Here is a 20,407-nt window from a genome sequence, read left to right on the forward strand (position 1 = left end):
GTGTTTGGCTGAAAAACAGAAGAATCATTGCTTTGACACTGGTGATCTTTGCTTCTTCCAGTACACTGGCATTAGCTCACCTCTCTTCCCAGGTGATGTGTAAAAAAATTGGAGACACCGTTGATGGAATTCTTTGAGGAGTTGGAGATGGCGTTTATAAGTGGTCCACGTTTCACAAACATACAGTAAGGTTGGAAGTACAACCTTAGTACAATAGAAGCCATAGCTCAGTGGTAGAACATCTGCTTTGTATGCAAAAGGTCCCAGGTTCAATCTCTGGTATCTCCAAGTAGAACTGGGAACAGAAATGTCCCAGTCTGAAATGCTGAGGTGTCACTACTGGTCAGTGTAGGCAATAATGATCTAGATGAACCAAGTAATCAAAGAATGGGTTAGCAATCTGGGAGGGAATGATACAATCAATCAGGAATGAGGAATTCAATACTGTTGCAGTATTCCAGTAACAACATCCCTGAAATATAAACGCTTACACCATCAGCCTGACCACAAACATCCTCTGATGCCTAAACATTCAGAGAAATGGATTACAACCTCCATCTCGGCAAAGCTTTGTTCAATCACGGCAGATTTGCAGTAGCAGCAGTGAGTCAACTACAATTAGACATTCTTGATCTGCAAAGAGAAAATGATTTCATTGCTTTCTGTCTGCTGGAAGAGATTGTGAAATAAAATCCTCTGGCAGCATTCACTCTCCAAACTCCCTTCTTGTTATCTTTCCCCCATCAGAAAAGTGGGCCATATCTTAATTGACAAAATGGATAATATAGAGCACTTCAAACACACTAGCCCTATTCTCTAGGTGAGTAGAACAGGAATGAGGAACCTGTGGACCTCCAGGTGGTGTTGTACCCCAGGTCCCACCATCCCTGTACATGGCTTTGTAGTCCATGCCTGGCTTTGGGAGTTGGAGTCTCACAACATCTATAAGGCCAAAGGTTTCCTATCCATGGAGCAGAATGACTGCAAGGATGGGGAGGGGATCACACCTGCTGTTCCTAACTTCATACACCCACTGACCATACTCTCAAGCTCTTCACCTTCAATAAAAGGCGAGGAGATGATTTATTGCACATTTACAGCTATATGTGCATCAACCCTTCCAGTAGATTAGAGACATGGTGCATCCAGGGTTCTCAATCACATAGTAGGTCTACAGCAGTATCAATAAAATCATAGAATCATAAAATTAAAAGGTTGGAGGGGATCCCAAGGGCCATCTAGCCCAACTCCCTACAATGCAAGAATCACAGCTAAACCATCAATGACAGATGGCCATCCAACCTCTGCTTAAAAACCTCAAAGAGAGTCTACCACCTTCTAAGGAAGTCTGCTCCATGGTTGAACAGCTCTTATCATTAGAAAGATCTTCCTGGTGTTTAGTCAGAATCTCCTTTCTTATAAGCTATTGGTTTGGGTCCTACCCTCCAGAGCAGGAGAAAACAAGCTTGCTCCATCTTTCATGGGACAACCCTTTAGATATTTGAAGATGGCTATCATATCTCATCTCAGTCTCCTCTTTTCCAGGCTAAACATATCCAACTCCCTCAACTGTTCCTCATATAGCTTGGTTTCCAGACCCTGGATCACCTTGGTTCCCTTCCTCTATACATGTTCCAGCTTGACATTATCCTTCTTAAATTGTGGTGCCCAGAATTGGACACAAGTGCTCCAGGTGTGGCCTGACCATGGCAGAGTAGAATGGCACTATTACTTTCCTTGATCTGGACACTACAGTATACTTCTGTTGATGCAGCCTAGAGTCTCCATTTGACCATTGCTCCAGCTAGCTTACGTAGTACCACCTACAGGATCTGACTGCAGCTCTCCATGATTCCAGGCAGGGGTCTCTTCCTGCCCAGAGAACAGTTTTTGCTGGGTTGAACCTGGGACCTTTTCCATGCCAAACATGTGCTCAGCCACTGAGCTATGACCCTTGGTTCTGGGGTCACATGACAAAAAGGTATGTATTGGAACAATGCCAGGTTATGCTAGACTTTAGTAGCAGATGGGGTTTCATCTATATCACTGTGATGATCCAGGAAGCATTCCTAGTCTGCAACTCATAGCACACGCTCCATCCCAGAGAGCCAACAGCCACATGTCTGAGTCACTAAGAAAGAAAATAAAGTAACAGATTCAGTTGGCCAAGAGCTGTGGGTTTTGAAAGCAGTAAAAACTGCACATCAACACACCATTTCTGCGGTAGCCAATGCAAAGATTTGAGGTTAGGAGTGACGTTCGAAGCCTGACGGAATCCAGTGTGAAAGGTTGGCATGGGCAGCTTTGCTCTCAGCTCAGCAAGAATGAGAAGCTTAAAAAGTTCAAACTGAAACAATCCAGCTAACACAAATGCCTTACTTGTTAGAATCGTTGCATTTCTTGTTTTTATTTATAGGCAGTGATGTTGGTGAAGATCTTGAATATAACTGGGAGACTCCTGGGCATTGTATATGTCTTACACTAAGATAGGGTCTGTTGTGTTAACAAATTATTAGTTTCATCCTGCTTGAAAAAGACACAATCATCTACTTGCAGTGGCAGTGGAATTTGCTACCAAGGAGTGTGGTAGAGTCTCCTTCTTTGGAGGTCTTTAAGCAGAGGCTTGACAGGCATATGTCAAGAATGCTTTGATGGTGTTTCCTGCTCGGCAGGGGGTTGGACTGGATAGCCCTTGTGGTCTCTTCCAACTCTACGATTCTATGATTCTATGATTCTACTTTGCTTGTAACCATACTGTAACTCTTTCTTCATTTTCCTGTTATTTTCACTAGGGGTACTGATATGGGATGCGGGTGGCGCTGTGGGTTAAACCACAGAGCCTAGGGCTTGCCAATCAGAAGGTCGGCGGTTTGAATCCCAGCAACGGGGTGAGCTCCCGTTGCTCGGTCCCTGCTCCTGCCAACCTAGCAGTTCAAAAGCACGTCAAAGTGCAAGTAGATAAATAGGTACAGCTACAGCGGGAAGGTAAACGGCCTTTCTGTGTGCTGCTCTGGTTCAGCAGAATTGGCTTTGTCATGCTGGCCACATGACCTGGAAGCTGTACACCGGCTCCCTCGGCCAATAACGCGAGATGAGCGCCGCAACCCCAGAGTCGGCCACGACTGAACCTAATGGTCAGGGGTCCCTTTACCTTTACCTTTACTGATATATGAACATTTCGCCAACCCCAAATTTTCATATAACAGTACCAAATATGTTGTTTGAGCTCAGGCTTAGCTATGAAATTTGAGATTAAATTTAAGATTTAAGAGACTGCAAATTTGAGACTGCAAAACTTGTGTCTCATCAAAGGAGAGGCCAGATTTACAAGCCTGCAGTGTTTTTTTGGGGGGGGGGGGTTCGACCCCCTCGGGAGTCTCTTCCCATTCTACAATTCTATGATTCTAAGCCCCAACATTTCATCTAAGGCTCAAACTTTAATCAAAGTTCCAATCCCCACCCACCCAGTTCCCTAACCCTGAGCCTCTGAAGGTTATTGACCATAAAATATTTTTTTTAAAAATAACCAAGAAATCAGACAAAAAAAGACTTTATGACACCAGCTCCAAAAACACACTTTGAAAATAAACATGGTATGAGATAAAGGCAAAACGGCCTTTATAGGGGATGATTCGCCCCTCCTTTCCCTGCTCAAGATGCCCTGGAGCAGACAAAACCTACCAAGCTTCTGAAATGTTGTCATTGGAAGGAATCCCTTACCAGATCTCGTCAAGATGCTGCTGATTGACTCGACATTCCTAAGTGCATTCAAGTCACCATCTGTTGCCATGTTTCCTTCAGGTCTGCTGATGATGTGGTGGGGGGGGGGGGTTCAAGGACAAACTAAGAGGAGATTTTGGGCCACAAGTTGCTGTTACGGTAATATTTCTGTAGAAGATGCTGATTCCTATTTTTCTCCCCGCTCCAGCATAATCAGCCTTTTTCCTATTTGGAGGAGTGTCCATTAACAAAATGCACACATAGGCATAACCATTAATGGACTATTGGAATGATGATTTATACTTAGGCAGTAGCATTGATCAATGCGGAGATCAAGGAGATTTTTATCCGAGTTGGCTAATTCCAGTAAAAGCATCGTGGACAATTGGCGCTTTGTTTGGGCTCACTGAAATGAAATATACTGCATTGCGGTTCCTGTTCTCTAGGCCTTTTTGGGGGGGGGGAGGAATCAACAAAGGGAGAAAGGAGGAAGAGTTAATAGAGGTTAGTTAAATCTGAAATTGCATGTGGAAAACCGGCAAGTCTCGCCTTCTAAGATGTTAACATAAAAAAGAGGCAATGTGGTATAGTGGTTAGTTTTGATCTGGGATCTGAAAGGCCAGGGTTCAAATCCCCAACTCATCCATGAAGCGAACTGGACAATCTTGAGCTAGTCACTGCCTTTCAGCCTAACCTACCTCACAGGGTAGTTGTGGGGATTAAATGAGGAGGGAGAGAACCATGTTTGCCACCTTGAACTCCTTGGAGATAAAGGTGGGACATAAAGGCTATACATTAATTAATTCAATTAATTGAAATGAAAATGAAGTCCATTCATGATTTCAAGTTTGGATTAAGGATGTGTCTTGGGACTAACAAGGCTGGAGACTAGTAACATAAGGAATGTCATGCCTAAAAAAGGGACAGCCTCATTAATGCTGCTTGGCAAAGTTGAGGTGTGAACAAACCCAACATTTTAATTGAAAATTTCATAAAAATAGTAGGGCTACTTGTGGTCTGAGGCTTGAAGCGTGCTTTTAAAGATGCTTAAAGTGCCCAGTGATGGTGACCATTTAGAAATGCAGCTGGGGTGAATATAGGCTTTGAGTGCCTCTGATAATTCTGACTTTTGCTCCAGGTCAATGCCTATAAACATGTCAGAATGCCACCTTTCCCTTCTCCCTCACTTGGTCTCATGTAAAATATGCACCCACATAAAATTGCTTCACACAGTCCTACAACTGTGCAGAAGGAATGTATCCCGGTGTTAGAAATCATTATTTCTATCTCCAACGCACTGCTTACAGAGTGCGATGTCTGCACATCAGGAACAAAATATTCAAGCTTTGGGCCACGTATTTTAAAAACCTGAAATTCTGACTTCTGCTTCTGTTACTATTTCACATCCAGGCTCTGCTGCCTGTCTTCTGGGATGAATTTAATGAAAACTGTCTTCTTTTAAATTACCAAATTATGAGATGTGCTTCTTGTATACACTATGATGACAGTTCAGGTTAGTGGGGAGCAGATAAATTAAATTACAGACAGATGTGGTTGCAAAGGGCAATCATCGTGCCTAATTTAGATAACAGGCTAATGACTCTGAAAAAGAAATACAGTAAATATATCCCAATGGGCTTGGCATGTTTTAAAAAGGCCTTTCTGTCTCCATCAATGTAAATGCTCCAGCTTATTTTGAGACAGAGTTGCAGCAATACCCAGCGGCAAGAATTTGCCATGTCTGCCTCCAGAAAAAACAATTACCCGAATGCTGCTACCTTCTGTCTTCATAATTTAGACGTCATCCCAGGAGGGTTGGCTGCTCACAGCCTCTATGATGTTTCAGGGAGGTGTTTGTGGAACAGGACAACAGCAGTATCAGAGAAAGCATTCCCCCAATCCTACACACAGGTGCTTGAGAGCTGCCCATGATTTACCTGTACAGTGGTACCTCGGTTTATGAACACAATTGGTTCCGGAAGTCTGTTCATAAACTGAAGCGTTCATAAACTGAAGCGAACTTTTCCATTGAAAGTAATGAAAAGTGGATTAATCCGTTCCAGACAGTCCGCAGAGTACTTAAACTGAAGCGTTCATAAACTGAAGCGAACTTTCCCATTGAAAGTAATGGAAAGTGGATTAATCCGTTCCAGACGGGTCCGCGGAGTACTTAAACTGAAGCGTTCATAAACTGAAGCATGGGTGTAATTGGTTCCGGAAGTCTGTTCATAAACTGAAGCTCTAGTTACAGGTAGATAGCCGTGTTGGTCTGAGTCGAAGCAAAATAAAAAAATTCCTTCAGTAGCACCTTAAAGACCAACTAAGTTTATATTTTGGTATGAGCTTTCGTGTGTATCTGAAGAAGTGTGCATGCACACGAAAGCTCATACCAAAATATAAACTTAGTTGGTCTTTAAGGTGCTACTGAAGGAATTTTTTTGCATAAACTGAAGCGTTCATAAACTGAAGTGAACTTTCCCATTGAAAGTAATGGAAAATGAATTAATCCGTTCCAGATGGGTCCATGGTGTTCATAAACCGAAAATTCATAAACCGAGGTGTTCATAAACCGAGGTTCCACTGTAGTTAAGCACACTGTGAGGTGTATGGGGTGTTAGGGGAGAGGGACATGCTGTGCTCCTTCTGGGATGGTTTGCCCACCTTTGGTCCCTGCACTCAGTTCTTACCTTTGGCTCATAGAAGCTGTAAGCATGTGACAGCGGCCACACCCTAGGAATGGCTTCGACTGGCCCGCTAAATCAGGCAAGAGTAGCTGATGGGTCTCAAACCCTTGGTGAGTTAGGGGCTTCCCCTGCACATGAAGACAGGCTCTGGCAGATTGAGTAGACAAGTGGGTCCAATGGTCAAGAAGGCAGTTTCTGCACATGCTGTAGAGGAAAGTGAGGGGAAGATGGGGATCATCAACCTGGGGAGTAGCCCATCTAGGAGACGAAAAATTCTGACCCTAAACCTCTGCTGCCTTGCAGGATATATTTGAGAGAAGAAAAGGCTAAGGAGTAAACCAGGCATAGGCAACCTCAGCCCTCCAGATGTTTTGGGACTACAGCTTCCATGATCTCTAGCTAACAGGACCAGTGGTCAGGGATGATGGGAATTGTAGTCCCAAAACATCTGGAGGGCCGAGTTGGCCTATGCCTGGAGTAAACCTTACACAAATCCAAAGTGAGTCCCTAAGATGGTTGGATGGCGCCTTATATGCCTCCTTCCAGCAACTCATATAGCCATGCTGGTGCCGAATGTCTTGCTCTGTTTTCCTTTGGAGCACATCAGGAAGGCTGGGGGTGGCATGTTGGGTCATATGGGCAGCCCAGGACCTCCATACACACTGCCCAGGCTTGCACCCTGGAGAGGTCACTTTGGTGCTGCAAACGCAGCCATTTGACTAAACCCCGAAGATGCAAGTACATTGCAAAATTCAGAAAAGTCAGAGTTTCAAAGGATGGCCATGTTTCAGTTCTTGCATTCATTGTTTTGGAAGGTGTGAATTAGGGAGGTTTGCTTTTAAGTGCTTTTAAGTGCAAACTGAATCAGACTTATCCACCTTTTACACACCTTTTTGCTAAGCTAAAATCGTCTCTGGTTTCCCCTCTTTTTCATGGCATTAAGAGTGGGAAGGAAGAGCAGGAAAACATCTGATCGAGCAAAATGATGCAGTGATGTGTATACAGTTGGCAACAAAAGAGCAGGGAGCAGCTTTTGTTTGCAAAAACTGTTTATTTAGGAAAGACTTAGTGTCTCAGCATTTGCGAAGAGTATATTTTTTTAGGTTAGAACAAAAACGAGTTCAGTATGTGAAAAATAAACCAATGTCTTTGGGATTCATAGGCACCTTCAGTGTTATTTTTCTGGAAAAAGAGGTAGTTGAACTCACTATGAATGCCTCCCTTGTTAACTAATAATGGCAATGGTGCCCACCTGAGAGGTGCCGGAACTCAGTGCTGGCGAGTTTTGCTGAAAAAAATGCCCTGGGCACCTTTATAGAAATATAAAATCCTCCTTGGTTGTTTCCACTGTTGATTAACATAGACTCTGGTGCCTAGACTGCTCTCTTTATAGAAATATACCTTCATGCTGATTGATCAGTTCAGGGAATTCTCCAACATATCCCCACAGTTCCCCCAAAGCATTTTGAAGATGAGGAAATTGAGACACCTTGTCCTTCATTACCTAAGACAATTTGTGCACTGTTACTATTCTTCCCTTGCAATTCCCATCCTAAGGAAGTTGTTTATGTGCTTGTGTGACTTCTCATGAGAGCAAGCTAAGAGCTAAACTATAAGATGCATCTCACAATCCACTGCAATATACAGGAAGTTCTATGGACTTTATAGTGTCTGGGCTTGTTGAAAGAAAGTTGACCAGACAGCACAGAAGTCAAGACGGTTGTAAAGTTGTGAGTCTTCAGCCAAAATTTAGGGATTGACAGACATCTCCTAGCTAACTTACCACCACCATTCCACTGCCCCATTGACAGCCATCATTGCCCCCCCCAAAACCCTTCTTAGCAACTCCCCCCCCCAGAAAATGGTGTCTTATCAGCACTACTTCCACCTGTGGTAAATTCACATATATGTACAGAGCTCATGCTCAAGGATCCTTCTGAAATCTTCAAAAGCTCCCCCCTCCATTTCACCACCTGCAAATGGGTGGAATCTGAAGGGGTGGGGGAGAAATTTCAGCTCAGGTCTACATAAGAAAGGAAACAATGTACAAACAATTGGGAGTCAATTTTAAAATCTGGTTTTTCTTTGTTTTTCTTTTTTTTCCTGTTCTTTTTCTCTTTTCTCTTTCTTTTCAATTGTTTTTGTACCTTTTTTTGGATATGAGATTGTATATCTCTTTTTATGGATTGTTTGAGTTTCTCTGTAACCATGTTTAAGAATTTGAATAAAGCTTATTTTAAAACTTAAAAGAAGAAGAAGAAAAGAAAGTATGATCGGTTTGTGAGAGTGTGACTCAGGCTTTCCCAACTTTGTGCCTTCCAGAGGTTTTGAACTACCGGTATAACTTACACCAGGTTGGGAGTTCAAAATGGCCGAAAGCACCAGGTTGGGGGTGACTGCTATAACTTGACCAGACAGTCACTCAGGTTTATACTACTGCTATTCTTATTTATTTATATGGTACCTATGACCCATGACTTGAACAGAATATTGGTATTCAGAAACATTAGTGCTGTTCACCATAGAGCAGAGCATACAGTCATACCTCGGGTTAAGAACGCTTCAGGTTGAGTACTTTCAAATTAAGTACTCCGCGGACCCGTCTGGAACGGATTAATCCGCTTTCCATTACTTTCAATGGGAAAGTTCGCTTCGGATTAAGTACACTTCAGGTTAAGTACGGACTTCCAGAACCAATTAATTACTTAACCTGAGGTACCACTGTACATTGATTGTTGCCTTCATTTTATGGATCAATGGTCTCATTAGACCAGGCATAGGCAACCTTGGCTCTCTAGACGTTTTGGAACTACAACTCCCATGATCGCTAGCTAACAGGGCCCAGTGGTCAGGGATCACAGGAGTTGTAGTTCCAAAACATCTGGAGAGCCAAGGTTGCCTATGCCTGCATTAGACCAGGCATCCCCAAACTGCGGCCCTCAAGATGTTTTGGCCTACAACTCCCATGATCCCTAGCTAACAGAACCAGTGGTCAGGGATGATGGGAATTGTAGTCCAAAACATCTGGAGGGCCGAAGTTTGGGGATTCCTGCATTAGACAGTAAAATCCGTGTTAAATTGCTGTTTTAGGGGGTGTTTTTCTTCGTCTGGAACGGATTAATCCACTTTCCATTACTTTCAATGGGAAAGTTCGCTTCAGGTTAAGTTCGCTTCAGGTTAAGTACGGACTTCCGGAACCAATTAAGTACTTAACCTGAGGTACCACTGTACTCATCATGGCTAGAAGCCATGGACAGCCGCTCTCCCCAATGAATTTGTCAAATCCTCTTTCAAAGCCATCCAAGTTGGAAGCCATCGCTGCTTCCTGTGGGAATGAGTTTCATAGTTTGATGGTGTTCTCTGCAAAGAAATACTTCATCCTAGAGGGAGGGAAACTTTTCTCTATCCACTTTCTCCATGCCATGCATAATTTTTAAAATAAATTTCTGTATCATACCACTTTAAATAAACCTACACATTTAAAGCACTTCCTTCCCACATTTAAAGCACATAGCTTCCCCTAGAGAGTCCTGGGAACTACAATTTCTTTTCCTTTTCCCCCCTATAATTTTTATTAAATTTTCTGTTTTACATTTTAGAAAATTTATTTAAACAACCTGAAAATATCCGTGACTTCCCTTCTTCTCTTCCCATGGTTCATTTTGCATAACATAAATCCCTGCATATTTTACATAAACTAAACCATGCAGTATTCCATTGTTACATCCACCAAAACCTATTTACACTGTTGAATTTATCTTAATGCTGCTCACGTTTTCAAGTGTACACAATTTCTTCCCACATATTCAATAAACATTTTCCATTCTTCTTTAAATGCATGTTCTTCATGGTCTCTTATTCTATACCAGGCATCCCCAAACTTCGGCCCTCCAGATGTTTTGGACTACAATTCCCATCTTCCCCGACCACCGGTCCTGTTAGCTAGGGATCATGGGAGTTGTAGGCCAAAACATCTGGAGGGCTGCTGTTTGGGGATGCCTGTTCTATACAGTATGTTAGGTCCACAAGCTGCACATATTCCATCAGTTTAAGTTGCCATTCTTAGTTAGTTGGGACTTCGCTCGTTTTCCTTTTAGGGGCTAATAAAACAGGGGTCGCAGTAGTGGCATACACAAATATATTTTTTTGGCACCTGTGAATTTCCATCTGAATTATCCCCAAAGGGAACTAGAATTTCTTAAGGGTGCTGGAAATTGTATTTCTGTGAGGGGGGAACTACAATTCCCAGGATTCTTTGGGGGAAGTCATGTGCTTAAATGTGCATTAAATGTCTGGGGTAGGTCTACCCCCAGCCTGTGCCCATTTGGCCAATACAAAACACAATAATCTGTGTACCTTCTTAATACACAGCACATTCCTTCTGTTAGTTTTTAGGTGTAACAGCACAAGAGCCACTCACGAGACTCAGTTCTTTTAAGGATCTTGTCCACTTGATTTTTTTTTAAAGGAAATTTCTGAGCAATGACTGTACAGAGCCTCCACCTGGCTTGCAGCCCTCCCCTCCCCTCCCAGTTCCTTGGAAGCCAGAGCAGGATCTCGGCAGCAGCAGAAGCCCAGGTGGCCCACAGCCGATCTGTAAATGCTTGCTGACAGGAAGTGGGAAGGGAGCTACACTACACAATCTCGCAGCACGTAAGCTCTCTTCCCACATCCTGTCAGTGTCACTTGCAAACTGGGCACCAGCCGGCGGCTGACGAGATCTCAGTAGAACTGCTGCTGTTTTGCTGAGAGGTTGGCAGCAGCCCAGCTGGCCATCCTGGGCTTAGTTTGGGCTCTTTGCCCTGAGAACGTGGATCCACATTCACCTAACAGAGCCACTCTTCCTTAGAATTGCCACCATTGAAGCAGACAAAACCAAGGCTCAGTATAAGGCCCAGGGCCGTCTTCAGCATACCTGGTGCCCTGGTGCGACAGATCCCTCCGGCGCCCCCACCCCGTTTCGCAGCGCAGCGGGCGGGCGCAGCGCGCAGCACGGCTGCCGCCTGGAGGGGCAGCGTCCTGAGCCACCCAGCCTGGCCGTAGGGCTGGCCCTGGGCCAGGGGGCGCTGCCCGCCCCCTGTTGCGACACCCCTGCACGCAGCGGAGGCAGCCCCAGGCCCGCACGCCTCCAGAGAGCAGCCTGAAGCCGCTGAACAGCTGAGAGGCGCGCATGGGGCCGCATCCGCCGCGCCTCTCCACGGGCGCAGCGGTGCTCCTGGTGGCCTGGCGCCCCGTGCCACGGACCCGGGCCTAGAGACGGCCCTGATGAGGCCAATTCAGTACAAGGATGCAACTTTAGCTGCTGAGAAAATAGGAAGCCACCTCACATTGAGTCAGACCCACTGGTCCATCTAGACCAGTGATGGCGAACCTATGACACGCGTGTCAGACGTGACACGCAGAGCCCTCACTGCTGGCGCATGCCCCACCGGCCCATTCACGCTGTTGTTGTTGGTCCCCCCCATTTGTTCTCCTGCTCCTCCTACAGCTTGTCTGGGTCCTTTTTTGTTGTTGTTGTTGTTGTTGGTAGCCAGAGATTGTTTTTAACTCTTTCTGTGCTGGTTTTTTTCTGGCGCTTTGGCAGACTATGATTGGGTGTAACAGCATTCATTTTTTAACCCGTTCTCTGCTGGGGGTTTTTTGGCGCTTTGGCAGACTATTTCGGTGTCGCGTGTTAGTTCCAGCAAAGGTATTATTCATCATTTATTTCTGTTCTCCCCCCCCAAAAAAAAGCGCAGCAGCTTTGGGGCACCCCCCCCCCAAAAAAGCAAAGCAACTTTTGCACACACCCCCAAAAAAACCCTTCAAAACTTTGGTCAGCAGTTCCCCCAAAAAAGCTCAACAACACTGGGCACTTTGTGATAAATAAGGGTTTTTTGGTTTGGTTTGGTTAAATAATTAGGTTTTGGTTTATTAAATACAGTTATATATTACAATTATACATTTTTGTTATTTAAACTATAAATATCGCGAAATTGTGGGTTTTTTTCCTCGAAGTGACACACCACCCGAGTTATGCCCGGTTTTTTGGCGATTTTTGACACACCAAGCTCAAAAGGTTGCCCATCACTGATCAGACCAGTATTGTCTACCCTGACTGGCAATGGCTCTCCAGGGTTTCAGGCAGGGAGTCCCTCCCAGCCCTAAGTGGAAGTGCTGGAGACTGAACCTGGGACCTTCTAGGTACCTTTTATCACATGTGGTGGTCATGCAAGGTAATAAAGGCTTTCTGGGAAATGATATATAATGAACTGGAAAAAAATGTTTAAAATAACTTTTGTAAAAATAAAATAAAAAACAACAACAACCCAGAAGCTTTCTTATTAGGAATTGTAGGTACTGACATCCCAAAGGAACAGAAAATAATTTTCATGTATGCGACAACAGCAGCACAGATGCTTCTAGCCCAGGGATGGAAAGAAGAAAAAGTCCCTACAAGAAAGGAATGGCAAACCAAGCTGATGGACTACGCTGAAATGGCAAAACTGACTGGAAAGCTCAGGGACCAGGAAGACAAAAACTTCAAGAATGAACGGGGAAAATTTTTTAATTTACTTAGGAGATCACTGTAAGCCGATGAAAACATTAGCAGGATTTTAATCTTACTTGTAATGTAACAAATACTATGGACAATATGGATAGATATAAAACTTAAGACTATGAAATAATATGCACAGGGGCAGCTCGCCCATTGGCCCTAGTGGCGCGGGGTGCCAGGGCGCTGAGGGGCACCCCAGCAAGTGGGGGAGCTGCGCGGCGGCCTCCCTTTCCCTCCTCCTGGATGCCCGCCAGCCGCGCCGCTCAGGGGAGAGAGGTAAACGAGCGGAGCAGGGGCACTAGGACCCTGTTCCGCTCTGCAGCAACAGGGTCATCCCTCACTCCGGCGCTGTGTTTCATTGGTAGAGGCGATGCCACATGGCAGCACCTCTACCAATGAAACACAGCGCCCTAGCTTTCCTCTTTTTTAAAAAAGAGGGGGGGCGCCCGAGGGATCTGCACCAGGGCGCCCGATGACCTTAAGACGCTACTGAATATGCAGTTGAAAACATTGACAATAGGACCCGTGGAGGGAATGGGGGGAAGTCACGAGATTAAGAGAAATCTCTTTATATGGATATGTTATTTGGTTTTGTTATAAATTTACATCTGTAAAATCAAATAAAAATGATTTTTTAAGAAAGAAAGAACCTGGGACCGTCTACAACAAGAAAACCTTTAATAGGAAAATAAACCAAGAAAACCTTTAATAATAATAATAATAATAATAATAATAATAATAATAATAATAAATGCAAGGCCGATGTTCTACCACTGAGCTACGGTAAAGCTACAGTTTGTTGCAGTACAAACATCTGCCTGCCATGCTGCCAGAGGAGCAAACTATCATTCAGACTGCACAGTCATGAGTATTTTGCAAGAAGAAAATGAATCTGATGGCCTGATCCCATGAAGTCTTATGTGAACCTCCAAAGTACACAGAAACTAATGACTAGAGCAGGAGTTTGGAACGATTCAAAGAGCCCTGGTGCGGAACACTGGTACACCAAAGTCTGTTTTGTTTTGTTTTTTCTGCAATGGTAGAAAAGCGCACAAAATCTGTAGAGCTAAAGGCAAGATTAAAAATGACCTTTTTTGCAGTTTGGAATGATTTTATTAGGTACACATGTCAAGTAGAACACAGCTCAAGTCTGCCAACGCACTTTGTGCCGATTTGGAACTTATTACTTTGGACATTCCTGGAATATCGCAGCCCCACTATTCCTTTGCCTGTTGAAGATGATAAAAAATGGTTTGTTTCGCTGTTTGGTCACTCACAGTCTGGAGCAGGGTGGTTTAAATAAACATCTGAACAGCACCTGAAACAAAGGAATCTAAGGCTCAGGTTAGAGCAATTCCTAGGACATGTTACTTTTTAATATACTGAATTGAATCATTTTTATAAAAAAAATTAACCAGTGTTGTTCATGCAGCAGTTTGATGTCATGTCTGAGCCACACAACCAAATAGAAAGAAATCAGTGCTGAACATGCCTAATAATTCTGCACAGGAACCGGGCTGTAAACTACTGGTAGCTTTGATGGCTTAAGCATCTGAAGTATGCACGGCTTGTGAAATATGGACTAATGAAGCATTATAGACATCTTGGTGATGCCTGTTATGTAAAGAACTAAGACGGCTGCACTTGCTCTGCATTCTCCAGAATACTTTGACTTCCACAAAGCAGTACCCATTTGTACGGGAGCTGCTTTGAACATGGCCAAGGAAGAATTTGCGGGTTCGGTTAAATCACTTTCTCCTTTTCTAGAACCTGTAAGCACACATCACTTGAGGGCTTGTTTTCACATGCAAGAGGTAATCTCTTCTTTCCAGACACCCCTCGTGGCTTCTTTGTGTCTCCCACACATTACCTTTGGGGTACGTTGCAATGAAACCCACCATTCAAATCCTTGGAATCCCTGTGGAATTGAGATGAGGTGTAGCCAATCTGTGAATGAAACAATTGCTTTGGGCCTGTGAGCCATATCTGGATCCTGAAGATATTTTAGAGGCATGAAGTATTCACCTACTGAGTTGTGGCTAACGTAGGCAAGAGATAGTGCCAGCTTATCGTGAAACTTCCCAATGCCTATCTTCCAAACATAAAATCCAGGGTCAGGAAGAAAACAGGTCAAGATCAACCAAGTAAACCAACAAGGGTTTCTGTCCACTATCTGGTTTACAAAAGCAACAGCTGGCTCTATGAATAATGCTTAAATGTAGTACAAGAATTGTGGGTGTGAGTGTGAAACTTACCTCACAGGCTTGTTGTGAGGATAAAATGGGAAGGAAGAGAACCATGTATGCCACCTTGAGCTCCTTGGAAGAAAAGTTTGATATAAATGGAAACAACAACAACAACAACGACAACAGATGATGATGATGATGATGATGATGATGATGATGATGATGATATGAGCTCAGTTCTGGTTCTGAAAACAAATGAATGGTCCAAACATGCTCTCAGAAGCATCCTGTCAATTATTCACAAGTATTTTAGGACATGGGAAGTTGACTTGGTATAAATCAGACCATTAGTCAATCTAACTCTGTCTACACCAGCCTGATGTTCTTTGGCTACTGTTCCAAACATCCCTGATCATTGGCCATGCTGGCTAGGGCTGGTGGGAGTTCAACAACAGCTGTAAGGCACCAAAATGGGAAGGCTGATCCAGTGGCATAGCCTGCGAGGGGGGCTGAGGGGGCTGCCTCTGACACCTCTCACACCCAGGGGCGTAGCAACAGAGGTGTGGGGGTGTGATCCGCACTGGGTGCCATCCTGAAGGGGGGTGACATTTGGGGGCGCTCCACCACTCCCCCAAGCCCAGTGAGTGCCAATGCGGCGAGCAGCCAAAGCGGTGAAGCTGCTTCTGTGGCTCTCCTTTCCCTGTAGGCTTGGGAGTCATGGGGGGCATGCTGAAGGTCACCCCCCTTCAGCCTGAAGAGGGGTGACATTTGGCAGGGGGGGGGGCCGCACTGAGATCGGCCTGCGGGGAGGATCGCGCAGCCGCACCAAGATCGGACCGTGGGGAGGATCGCCTCACGCCTTGGGCGGATTGTCCCCACCCCCGTGGGTGGATCGCCCTGCCCCCAGGTGCATGGCATGTGTTCCACTCCGGTTGCCGGAGCACCTAGCTCCACCACTGCTCAGCTCTGCTCCCAAGTTGTATCTGACCCGGGAGGTGGGGAGAAGCAGGAGATTCATTGAAGCATTTCTCTCCCTCTCCTCAGCTGGGCAGTGCCACACAAGGATGCTGCCGAGGCAGCATTCTTGGGCGAATGCTGGCCTTCTGGGAAGGCACTCTGGCGTTCCTCAGACCAATCCTCCTCCCCTCAAGCCAATCCTCAGGGAATTGCAGCTCTGGAATGGGATTGGGAGAGGCAGAACAGGAGAGGGTGACCTTTCCCTGTCACAGGAAATCTATGACTGAGTCTCCCAACTTTTTGCTTTCAAAAGTGCCCGGGGGAAAGAGTGTAGAGTGTTCATCTTTCCCCAATCTCATTTTCCTGACCTAAACCGTCCCCTTCCCTAGAAATTCTCAGCTCCTGGAGCCTCTTGTGGCAGGGGGGGCTCTGGGGGGGAGGGGGGAGGCGGAGGGAAACTCAACTACAAAATGGATCACCTTTGGATGGTCACCTCTCATGGGTATCCCTAGTGGCAGGAGGGGGCCTGTGGGGAGGGGACACGAAGAAGGTGGAAATTGTTGGATAATCTGATTAAAGAATAAGATTTGAATTTAAGAGTAAGAAACCCGCTAGGATTAATATTAGGAAATTATGAAAACCAGGAAGAAGGGATTTGAGGAAGTCACTAAAATAATGTTTAATAATGTAAGAAATTGAAAAATGAGATATTTTAATTCCTTGTTTGTTTTTCCTTTTTTGTGTTTTCCTTTTCTTCTTCTTCTTCTTTTTTATATATAAATAGCTGGGGGGACACCAACCCATATCTCTCCTTGTCATCCTAGGGCTTCTTGGAGGCTCTGGGGGAAAGGAGGGGGGTGAGGACAAACCCATCTATAAAATGGACTTCATTCGACTCTCATCGTCCACGGGATTCTCTTGTGGCAGAAGGGGACTTGTGGAGGGAGGGAGAGAATGTGGATGAATATGTTCTGTATGCTTTTGTTTTTTTGTGTTATTATATAAAAACAATAAAAAATTTATATATATATATAAAAGAAATTCTCAGCTCCACCATGCATGTGTATACATGCATGTTACCTATAGCTGGGTTGTGATCCCCCCCCCCAGCAAAGCTAATAGTAACTGGGGGAAGGGGGCTGATTTTCACAGTGGAAATGGAATGAGGGGAAAGGGTTAAGTACCCCTCCCCCTTGAGCTGTTGCTCTGCTCAAAATCGAGAGTCATGCAGCTGCTTTAAAGCAAAGAGAGACAGAGCGGGTTGGGAAATCCAGTCCTCGATCATCTACGTTGTGCCTTTTTTAAGTTCCCAGTATCCCAGGCCGCTGCCGCTGGAGGACCTATTGCCCTGAAATGTCTTTGTTGTGCTACGACATTCTTGATAACGACGCTCTAAAAAAAGGACTTATCCAAAAAAAGGAAGGTCAAGAGCAGGGCAATGAAAAGGCTCTGTCCCAAGGGCTTGCCTTATGAGGAGAGAGACCAGAAGGGACTGTTTTAATTTAGCCTCTAAAGAGGATGATGAGTCAAGGGAGATAAAGAGCACTTGGAAACAGTGCACCTGACACACACACACACCACTAGAAAAAGGAGGAAATATCATGGAATTAAAAGATAATACATACAAACCAGGCACCAAAAGATGCTCTTTTGTTCCCAAAAGAGTGAAGGCAACTTGCGGAAAGCTAGAGGTTCATTATACCACTGGGAATCTTGTACAGTCTGTGTTCCTGATGGACAACTGGTGCCTTGACAGCTAAAATGGGAGTGGTGACTTCTGGTGCCCAGAATGGGCCAAGGGACCTAACTCTCATTGCCAAATCTTTAAAAGCATATTGTCAGTTTGGAAGAGGTGCAGAAAAGGGCAGCTAAAACGATACAACAAATCTGTGGTCGATTCGTTAAAATTTGGAAAGTCAATAAATATGATTTGGCTAAAATTAAAAAATAGATAAATAAAATCAACTGATCCAGGGGCTGGAGTAACTGTCCTATGAGGGAAGGCGACAGTGTGAAGGGCTATTTAGTTTTAGGGAAAGAAAGGTGATGGAGTAACATGATAGAGTTGCCTGGAATTATGCATGACGTGGGGAAAAAAGGAGGTGCTTTCTCCCGTTCTCATCATGCTACAACTCAGCAATCCAATGAAGCTGTAAGGTGGGAGATTAAGAACAGGTCAAAGGAATAACTTTGACATAGTGCATAGTTCTACGGAATTCACTGTGACAAGATGCTGCCAACCAACTTGGATGGCTTTAGACATTTCCATGAAGGAAACAGCCATCATCAGTGGCTATTAGTAGAGATGAGGAAGAAATTCAGTTCAGTTTTCCTTCAAAGCCGAACATGCCAAATTCCTACTCTTCAATACAATACATAAACCAACCTACATTCGTCCTTTGAAATTCACATTTTCTCTGAATTTTGCAATGCAATCCTCCAGCCAAGAGGGGTGTGCAAAAATGAATATGCTTGGGTAAAGTGTGCATTAAAATGCATATGTTGTCAAAAACTAACATACAAAAATGTGCTGTACAGTGGTACCTCTACTTATGAATTTAATGCGTTCCGAACGCACATTCGTAAGTCGAAAAAAATTGTAAGTCGAATCCCATAGGAATGCATTGGGAGAAAAAATTCGTAAGTCGAAGCAACCCTATCTAAAAATTCATAAGTAGAAAAAATCCTATCTAAACTGCATCCAATATGGCAGACGGAGCTCCGTTCATAAGTAGAAACATTCGTAAGTAGAGTTATTCGTAAGTAGAGGTACCACTGTATTAGGGGAAACCACTTTGCAAAAATGTGTAGATGAGTCACTGCACACAAATATACATTTATTAGGAGAAATTCATGCTGGTGAATTTGCAAGATGCTTTTTAAAATATGCAAGTTGCTGCAGAAATGAATTGAAGATTGGAAAAATTAGAAACTTGAAGAACTGAAATGAACATCCACCCCTATCTACTTACTACTCATGATGACGGTATACCACCTCTAGCATGTATAGCACTGTACATGCTAGCACTGTACATGCTAGCACTCTAGCACTGTATACCCATGATTTTCAGTTGCTGGGGTACATGAGCAGGAAAGGGCTGCTGCCCTCATGTTCCTGCTCATGAATATCTATCATAGGCATAGGCAACCTTGGCTCTCCAGATGTTTTGGAACTACAACTCCCATGATCCCTAGCTAACAGGGCCAGTGGTCAGGGATCATAGGAGTTGTAGTTCCAAAACGCCACTGTCTGAAACAAGGCACTGATAGGCCTTTGGCCTAATCCAGCGAGGCTCTTCTTATGCTCTCATCTGGCCTCCTACTTACTTAACAGCAAAGCTTGCTAGATATAGCCTCTAGACTTTTGCATTGCAGTTAAAGTCTGCAAAGGGCAGTCCTTTTCAAGCAAAGACCTGCCTTTCCAGTTGAAAAAGTCTAGACAAATGCCACTGTGTTGAATGGAATGGCTAAAAAGACTACAGAAGCAAAGAAGCGAGGAGGAAAGAATAACTGAACATATTAAAAGATTAGGGTAGGTTCATAGGATGGAAAGTTCTAAGAATCAACAGTGCTCCACACCCAAAAATATTCAAGAAGGGTCCCAAGTGACTCATCTAATGAAACGAGGAAAATTATATTGTCACCATAATCCTTACTTGGTTGATTACCGCCGAATTGCATATTCTTCTCAGCAGTTTTTGGAACGCTGCCATTTCTTGGGTTTCAAATGCATTTCAGCCACTGCAGATGTCAAGTGTGTTCAGAAAGCGCTTCTTTACTCTTGCTGTTTTCATAATGCCTCACCACCCCCACTTAGATGGATTACAACTCCCATCAGGAGTGCCAGCTTGGCCTTGCAACCGTGGGTGCCCGGGGCCATGGGTGCCCTACAGCAGTGGTCCTCAACCTTGGGCCTCCAAATGTTTTTGGCCTACAACTCCCATGATCCCTAGCTAGAAGGACCAGTGGTCAGGGATGATGGGAATTGTAGTCTCAAAACATCTGGAGGCCCAAGGTTGAGGACCACTGCCCTACAGCATGCATGGCCCTTGTGCCAAAAATTTTGGGTGCCCAGCCCCTTCATGGGGGATTTGTGGGGGCTCGGGCACCCAAGGTCCCAGGGAGTTGCTCCTATGACTCCCATCAAGCCCAGCCAGTGGACAGGAATGATGGGAGTTATAGTCCAGTAACATCTAGAGGGCCACATGTCCCCCACCCATGCTTTAATAGTTGTGTAGGCAAGCATGATGTCATCCTCCCTGCGTAGCCCTCTAGGGAAGGTCTTGCACTCAGAACTTCTGTTGACTCCATGTTGCTTCTTG

The sequence above is a fragment of the Zootoca vivipara genome, chromosome 3 (assembly GCF_965207765.1).
Source record: "Zootoca vivipara chromosome 3, rZooViv2.hap1.1, whole genome shotgun sequence".
NCBI classification, from domain to species: Eukaryota; Metazoa; Chordata; class Lepidosauria; order Squamata; family Lacertidae; genus Zootoca; species Zootoca vivipara.